Source organism: Lepidothrix coronata, unplaced genomic scaffold (genome assembly GCF_001604755.1).
Source record: "Lepidothrix coronata isolate B3197 unplaced genomic scaffold, Lepidothrix_coronata-1.0 Scaffold97, whole genome shotgun sequence".
Classification (NCBI taxonomy): Eukaryota; Metazoa; Chordata; class Aves; order Passeriformes; family Pipridae; genus Lepidothrix; species Lepidothrix coronata.
Window position 1 is genome coordinate 3312748 of NW_016690277.1, and position 8796 is coordinate 3321543.

Here is an 8796-nt window from a genome sequence, read left to right on the forward strand (position 1 = left end):
CTAAATAAAAACCCAGCTCTACTCATTTTCATGGTTACTTGCTAGAAATCATGTATTTCCAGATTGTGATCTTTAGGTCAAACTTCAGACCAAAAGCACACTGTCTCCTAATACAGAGTAGCCAGTAAACACCAACCTTTCAGCTGAATTTGCTGTGGCTGTGATCTACCTACATCCAGTTGTGTGGAAATAATCAACTTTCCTGAAGGTCTGAGGCATGATTAACCATGACACTCCTTACACTAGTCATCCTTATTAGGAGGTCTGCAAACATTTGGCCTTGTTATCATGTCCATCTGCAAAGCAGAATAAGCACTGTATGGTTTTCCATGTGTGAAACTGTTGACTGAAGCAAAAACTAGCTAGAACTGGCTTTTAAGTTACGCCAACTTGACAGCAATTTGTTATTTATTTCTCAACAAAGCCTCAGTAGAGTGTTGAGCAGATGACTGTATATATTGAATCCATTTTTCTACTTCTGGTATATCTACTATTGTAATATTAAAAGATGGGTTGCATTTTCCTGAGCTTCGTAGTTTCCTAGACCAGAAAGGAGTACTGAATCATACAGCTTGGGGTCTTACTGCATACAGTTAAATTTCAGACAGTTACCCTTTCATTAAGCTAAATCCACTGCTTAATCAAACAGCAGTTTATTCTGCAATTGTGAATTGGAAAAAACCCCACAGAATTGCAGATTATTTTGGGTTTCAAAGGAAGTCAGATCACCTAGTCCTTTTCCCTGATGAAAGCACGTCCAGCATGAGGTGCTTTCAGCTACTTTCAAGTGGCCCCAGTCCTGCCCTTCTAGACTCATTACCAACTTGTTATTAAGACCTTGGGACAGCAGTGGAGTGGCTCTGCGGGGTTTTACAGGTAGATGGGAACAAACTGTGCCTTCCTCCTCAGACATGGTGTCAGCTGTGAACCAACAGTCATTGGCTACACTTTGTAGGTGCTGACTGACACAGGATATTCCACCTCTCAGCAAAACTTTTTTCTGAACTTGTAAAACAACATGCAATATTGAAATAGAATTCTGCTTCCAACACATTTTGGTTGTTCTATTGAATTTTTAAAAATCCCCAGTGGTTGCTTGACTAAGAAAAAAGAAAAATCTGCCTGTATAAGACAAAGTAAAATTGTTCTAGAGAATTATTTCCTTGCCAGTGATAAGTTTCTATTTTGTTAGACAAATACTTTGGAGACATTTGTCCCTAGGCTAAACTAATCCATCTCACTGGACAATGTGGAACTTTTCATAGCTCCTGTATAGTAATAGTTCTGATTCTGGACTAAATAACATATTTAATAGTTAAGAAAAAGATTACATTCTTCTTTGAATTGTATTTTTTGGGAAAGAGGTGGGCTAAATTCTTATGTGGTCAGACTTTTCTTTGAAAGCATGGCCCTTACAATTTTTTTTAAATCACTGTATCCTGGTGTGGTTTATTATTCTCCAGGTTGTGTCTCTATGTGTACTCTTTCATAAAAGAGTAATGAAAGTAGTTTGGTTTTATCCACTATTGTAAGATGTAAAAGCCTCATTTTGCCTTTTGTGGATTTCCTCCATTCCACAGAAATCAAAGCTTTATCCCACACTTAGTGTTAAAGCAGAAGAAAAATACCTCAATTCCCTTTAGTAGTCCTGTTCTCAGAGACTCAGAGAGCCTTTTAAAAAACCCTCTACTGTTTGTTGCTTTAACCCATACTTCCTTGATGCTCTCACTTACCAGATATAATTGTGTTTAAAGTGAGTGGTTCATTTATCATTTACACTGGAACCTGTAAGGGATTCATACTGGTGTGTCCAGAGCACTGGGGCAGTTCTGACAGCTGAGGTGTCCACGACTTCAGTTGTCATCTAAGCAGAGAAAACAAGGTGGGAAGAGTCCCCACAGAAAAAGGTATCCTTTGTTAGTGAAGGGCATGTAGGCTACTAGTGGATCATGGTAACACTTCCAATGGTTAATCCTTTACTCTGAATATCTAATCTTGACTGCAGCATTTTCTAATTAGATGCCAATTTCAGAACTTCCCTTCCTAAGCAAATATTCTTAAAATGGCGAGGTCCTTTGATTATAATTATTCATGCAGTCCCTTGACTATAATTATTTACAATAGTTTGCAGTGTATTACAGAACCTCTACTTAAAGACACAGTTATATTGGCAGGCCTATGATAAGGCTTGAACTTATCTACCAATTCCTACATGTGTCCTATTTTTTCTATATCAAATCTTAATTTTTAAACACATTTATTGCCAAACAGTATGTTCTGTTGTTATTCTTCGCATTTTACTCTCCTTGCAAAAACTTAATTCCTGTTACTGTAGTTTAAAATTTAGTTTTATATTTCTCATTACTACTATTTCATTAGCTGTCATAAATGGTTCTAGCACATACTTTGAATGACAGTAAAATTTATTTAATTTCTCTTTTAATTAGTTATTTATCTGCCAGGTGAAGCTTTAAGATTGTTTGGCAAGTATAGCATAGTCAAAATATTTAGTTTCCTCGAAGATTTCTATATTGGGTTTATGTGGCAAGGTTTTGCTAGCAGGGATATGGGGTGTGTGTGCTGCAGGGGTGGTATGAATGCACCATAAGTGGTATACATAAAGGAATAGAAAAGAAATCATATTAAAAATGTAATGTCTTTTGTGGAAGCCAATTCTGCATCTTATTACTGTGGTAAGGACTTTTAGAGTCACCAAATGTTTGTTTCTTCCAGTATTACCTAATTTTAATAAGTTCAGTAATTTCACATTATGCTTCCTACTCTTGAAAGTTATCAAAATGCAGTTAAGAGAACTTCTGCATCCTTTAAAAGTTTCATCCCAGTGGCAGCACACTTTCAATTAGGTTTTAAAAAATATGTCAATGAATGGACGTGAAAGAAAGTGTTTAAGCCCTTCAGTTTACACTGAAGTTGAAGCGTTTGAAGATGCAACGTTTTATAAACAGAATAATAATGGACCTACTGTCAAACAGTTGATCTGCCAACAATGTTCAAATATTTGCATTTGTTTCATGTGTGAAAACCAAATATAGTAAGACTAAATACCTTATAGTTGTTTTATACTTTGAAAGGAGATGCTGTTTACGGGGTATGGACACTGAAGGACAAGCCTACTGGCCCAAACTAAATATCCAAGTAGACCAATACCCTGTCATTAAATGTATCCATGGAAAGGATGCCTAGGAAGCAGTAGGAATAGGATGCACACATACTTTCACCTAATACTGATTGAGACCTTTTGGCCCTGAGCAATCCTTTTCAGCTCTGGGAATTTCAAACTCAGATACACTTTCTGTGTCCTCAGTCCCAATGTGCTTCTCTGTTGTGAACCTGCCCAGTGCTCCTTAGAACCAATGGAAACTCTGCTCATTTGCAGTGCCCTTTCACAAGGAGTTCCACAGCTCAATTACCCATTGCAGCTCTCGTTGCTCTGAAAGAGGATCCTACCACCTTAATTTGTAGGGGGTTTAATCCCTCCATAATATCTTTTTCTCAAACTGAACAATCCTATTTTACTTAATGGCTCCTAGTAAGGAAGTTATATTTTTGATCACCCTTCTGCTCTTTTCTGAGTCTTTTCCACTCCTAGCGTATCGTTTGTTTGGTTTTTTGATAACAGGACCAGCATGGCAAACCGTAAGGCAAGATTTTAATTCTTTTGACCCTTTTCTATGACAAGCAAAACTCTACTTCTACAAGTAATAATAGAGTTTTCAATCTGACTTTTAATCTCTCTGTGTTCTATTTTCCTCATCTTTGAAGGAGGGATAACATCAAACACTTCTCTGATAAGATTTTTTAGACGATTAATGTGATTATTTTACTCTTACTGACATGAGGGACACACTTTGTATTTCCTCTGCTCGCTGGCCCAAGAAACACATTTTTTACGAAGTATCTCCATGGCACAGCAGAACAGCATAGCTTAGAGCTAAAGACATCTCTGAAATGTAAAATAGAATACAGTGTAGAACTGGAGGACAACTACCAGATTTTCGTTCTTAGAATATGGGACATTAAAAACTGGAACAGAACCCCCAGTTACAGATTGCTCCTGGAAAGGCTGGCAAGGGAGGAAAATGTCTTCATAACTATTGAATATAATTACTATAAAAACTGATAAATATTGATAACAAAGACATTTTCTGGAACTGAATTAGTGGAAAATATTCTAATGTTTTGAATTTGACAAAACAGTATCGAAGAACCTTTGTTGTTTTACCCCTTCTCATGGCACAAAATCATATTAAAGCTAAGGTTTTAGATAGTTTTCAACAACTCTAAGACGGAAACCAAAAGACTAAATAAACCTAACTCATAGATTGGCTTCATTTGACATAAGATGTGTAGCTTTTGGAATGCTGATGTCTTTTTTTCAGGTTACACATGTTAAAATTGAATGAAGAGGCATTGTCAGCTTTAATGTATATATGCAACAGCAATGAAAAGCAAGCAGCTGCTGTTGTGGATCACAGTTACCATAGCAATGCGTTCCCACAGTCACTTTCAGATTCATTTATAATAACAGCAGCTTTAGTAAACAAGAATGCAAAAGTTGCCAATGGCATTCAGGTGGTTTCATATATTACAGATTGGCACTGCTTACAGTAAACTAACTCCATCAACAGATGGACAGTCAGCACTGAAGGGGCGCGATGAAGTAAATTACAGAGTTGGTTTTCAGTTCCTTTCTTCCAATCTAAATAATTACTTGCAAATTATCATTTGAATCAGTAACATCAGACACAGGACAACTCAATAAAAGTCCAAGCCAATTTCCAAACAATGATATATTTGGTGGAGTCTTATCAGATTCATACTTATATAAAATAATACAAAAAGAAGAATAACTTTGAGGGGCCCACAATTTCCATGTCATGAAAATTCGGATTAGTATAATATGAAACTTGCAAACTGATCACTGCATGGTAAATAGGAAGAAAGGAAAAAAAACCCAACAACCTAAACCCTCCCAGTAGACAAACCTGAAAATCCACATTAAGCAATGATACATTTAAATAAAGAGATGTCAGATGCTATATTATACTTACACACAACTAATTGAACAAAATCAAGCTACACATAAAAGTAGAAAAATTCTGCACTGAAGAAAAAGATACTATGTGTTTATGGTAAAACTATTGCTCAAAGATGGAAACAAATTATTGTTTTCATCGAGAGATCTCAATATTTCCATCAGAAACAAATTAATTAAACAAATTAATTAGACTTCACACAAGGACATAGGCACTGTCACCTTATTCTTACACCAACATACTGCATGAAATCAGGATAAAAAGAGTTGTTGACTTTAAAGGACAAAAATAATGACCATCCTTAATCTATACTTGCAGATGTGAGGAAAGAGAAAGGAGAACTTGAAAATACTTCTGCAGCTTTTAATATTTAAGTTCAGTGCAATAATCAGCAAATGTCCGTATCATGATGATAAAGCATATTTTCTAGGACGTTGATTCAGCAAAATAATCTGTAGTGCTGTTCAGCTGTTCAAAGGCTGTAATACCCAGGCAGCAATTAAAAGGAAGGAGAAATTGAGGAAAAATGCCAGATTACTAAAGGCAAAAATTCTACAGAGCCAGTATTTCTGTGTTATGCTGTAGCACATACAGCATGTTACGTGCATGAAATTCAACCCAATTAAAAATTTTATGATTATTTATAAAAAAGGGAATCTTGTTGGTTTTTTACCATTTTTGCTTGCACTCTAAACAGGAATTATATCGTACATAGACAATTAGAACACCAATTTACTGCAGTTTTTTATTGGTTAAAGGACACTCCCTCCTGCTTCAAACATGACGTATTAACCCAACCCACATTTTAGGTGTTATTTTTCCAGAACCATGCTAATTTCATTTTGCCATCAGTAAGCAGTACAACAGAGCAAAATAGGTTTTAAGTCTGCAGAAGGCAGAGCACAGAACAGAGGTTGTATTATATGCCCTCAAACAACTGCAGTGTCCCTCTCCCTCTTGGTCTCTTAAGATGAGTGGATGGATGGTTGGCCGGATAGATCATTTACACAGCCCAGCCATATATTCATGTTTCTTCAGATACGTTCTCCTTGCTGCCAAAAGATCAAATTTGAAAGAAGTCAGAGGATATTGAATGTTTGTCCCATCCTGTGGATACCCCCCAAACATAAAAAGCCAATATATTCAGAAATCTCAGGCATGCCCACTGCAGCCATTGGGACACAGACTTCTGAACTATGTATGTGCAGTCAGTCTGATGCATGTGAACATAAATATTTAAACTCTGTATTATAGAGGTGCAGAACTTAAAATTATTCTTCACAGCACATCTTTTAGACCTGCCTGGTTAAAGTGACAAAGATCCCTATTTTGAAGGTGACAAGGTGAGTCAGTGACTGAATGTGGGAATGAGTGTCTAGACAGTAAAAAAAAAAGAAAAGAAAAGATACTCCAGACTATTTTGCAGTATCTGCAAGTACTTTGAGATAGCTGTCATTTTGAACAGCTGCTTACTCTGTAGTTTGAAATAAAAGAGTTCTGAGTGAAGTGCCCTAGTAAGCCAGACCTTTCAATGGAGTTGCTGGATTATCTTTTCATTCTAAACTGTTTAAATTCTGGGTGGTTGTTTGCTTTCTCATTATGGAGAGAAAAGGCCTGGATCTATTCAAGCCTTCCTTCAAATCAATACACTAGATAATTTAATGTTGTGTAAGACATCGCTGCAGCTGTAGAGCCTGTGATCATCATGAAGCTTCTTGATGTCTCTGAAAACAGTGGGAATACATTATGTCCACTCATATAAAAGGTCTGTGCATAACTCCAACACACCATTGTTATGGGAGATGTAAAAAATCCCTAGATGGAGGGCAGCAATAATAGGTAATTGTTGGAATGGCACTTCACACCACACAGCAAACTGAGAGCCTGGTGCTGTGCTACTGCCCAGGAGCCTCTGTAACGAACCTGCTGCACATCGGGATGTCGTGCACTGGCACTCCTCTGAGGCGCTGTGTTTTCATCCCAGGCAATAGAATCTTTGATGAATTACACTGTCATATATAATGAAGTCTTCACAGGAAAATTACTGTAGTTTATTTTGAAGCTTAGTCAGAAGGTAGCAACTCTGGAAAGACAGGAAATGCATGTACTGTAACACATCATCTAGTATATTTTGCATTCCCCTGCACCTTGAAATGGATTATTCACAACTCATGCTTTTTAAAAGCTACAAGATATATCTGTCATTCTTGTAGAATTAACCATTTTTTATTCAGTTGCTTTTCCTCCCTGGCTTTTACTTACCAATTATCCCTCAACTTTTTTTTCCACAGATTTTGGTCTTCCAAATGGAATCAGTTGCATTTTCCTTCCAGTTTCCTTTGTTTTTTTAACCAAAGTTTGTAAATCTGTGAAACCAAATTACAGCCACATTGTATAAAAAGGCACCTCAACCTTCATTTATCCCTCACAAACAACCCTCAAAGTTTCCAATGAATACCAGTTAAAACAGAAATTGCAACTTGTATGTAACTCAGAACAAGTTTTCTGATCCATTTATAAACAGTAAAATTATATGTTTATGAATTTACAATGTCAAATGCACTACACTGTTGTTGAAAGAGAGTATTAAACTATTTAAATGCTTCTTTGTGCTTTAAAATTGTTTTCATCTAGTAAAGATTAAAAAATTCTGTTCACGTTCAGAAGGATCATGCTGTTTTCCTATAAATTAGCAAAGGAGAAGTCTTGAGAAATAAGCAATGCAGAAAATAAACACTAATTCAGTATATTTGTTTATATTTGGATTTGTTAGTGACTTAATAACTTACACACTAAATATTGTTAGATGAAAAAAACCACTACCAACATGTAAAGACCAAACAGGTTTGGCTAGTGAGTTTGGAGTTTACATCCAGAAAAAAAAAAAATCAGTTCATCTCCCAGGATCAATTATGATTATTTGAAATATGGCATCAAGCAGTACATCCCCAAATGAAGGGGAGGTATGGAAGGTATGGAAGTCTATATATATGTATTTGTTATGTATACACTTATTTTCTAATAAAACCAGAGGTTTGTAGACTCGAATTTGGTGATGGGATGATTTGACCCTACCAGCAGCATTTAGCAAGGCATGTTAAATCAGATATGGTCTGAGGGACAAAATCTCAGTATGATAAATAGTTTACACTAGTTTAATACATATAAATGTCAAAACACCATATATAGGGAGATAAGTACATGCTAATATAAAAAAAATGTGTTTCCAATATTCTAGAGACTAAGCACTTAGATTTATGTATCATGCCAATGAAATAACTAGAAATGTCGCAGTCTGCTATACTTCTTCCCCCAAGGACAATATCCCTACTGTACTTTTGGGACTGAACAGATAACACGAAGGTTGTCTTTTAACTTGTGAGAGCACAGTCTCCGTGGAAGGAAAGCAGCGTTGGAAGAGGTTAAGACTTTCACCCTTTTTGTTTTTCTTCTTAATCCCTTACTCTATTCTGTGTTAGAACGGTTCTCAGCCTGTGGCAGTGACAGGGTCAGCACTGGCAGGCACCCTGCGGGGGCAGCCTGCACAGCGCACTACATTCCTCAGCACGGTGACTGGACTGTTCTTCCCTCCGGAGCGGGCATGGGATGAATTCATTTGGAAGGCTCAGGTGTAGTGTTCCCACGATAAAACGAGACACGTGAACTGTCCCTTTCCAGCACTGGAAAAGAGAAAACCTGTCCCGTGGTAGCAGCAAACCAAACTGGGATCCGGCGACGC

The 8796-nt window shown here is 36.8% G+C and overlaps 1 long non-coding RNA gene across 2 annotated transcripts; it reads right to left on the reverse strand.

Annotated features, from left to right (window-relative positions):
• Positions 1-1705: 1705 nt before the first annotated feature.
• LOC108500915 lies at positions 1706-8795 on the reverse strand. Of its 2 annotated transcripts, XR_001876056.1 has the most exons (4): positions 8522-8795; positions 7320-7423; positions 6981-7140; positions 1706-1864 (listed from the first exon to the last, which is right to left on the reverse strand). It is a non-coding gene; the product is annotated as an uncharacterized LOC108500915 (long non-coding RNA). The 2 variants fall into 2 exon arrangements; XR_001876055.1 differs by lacking the exon at positions 1706-1864 and having other exon boundaries at positions 4799-7140.
• Between the last annotated feature and the right edge of the window lies 1 nt (position 8796).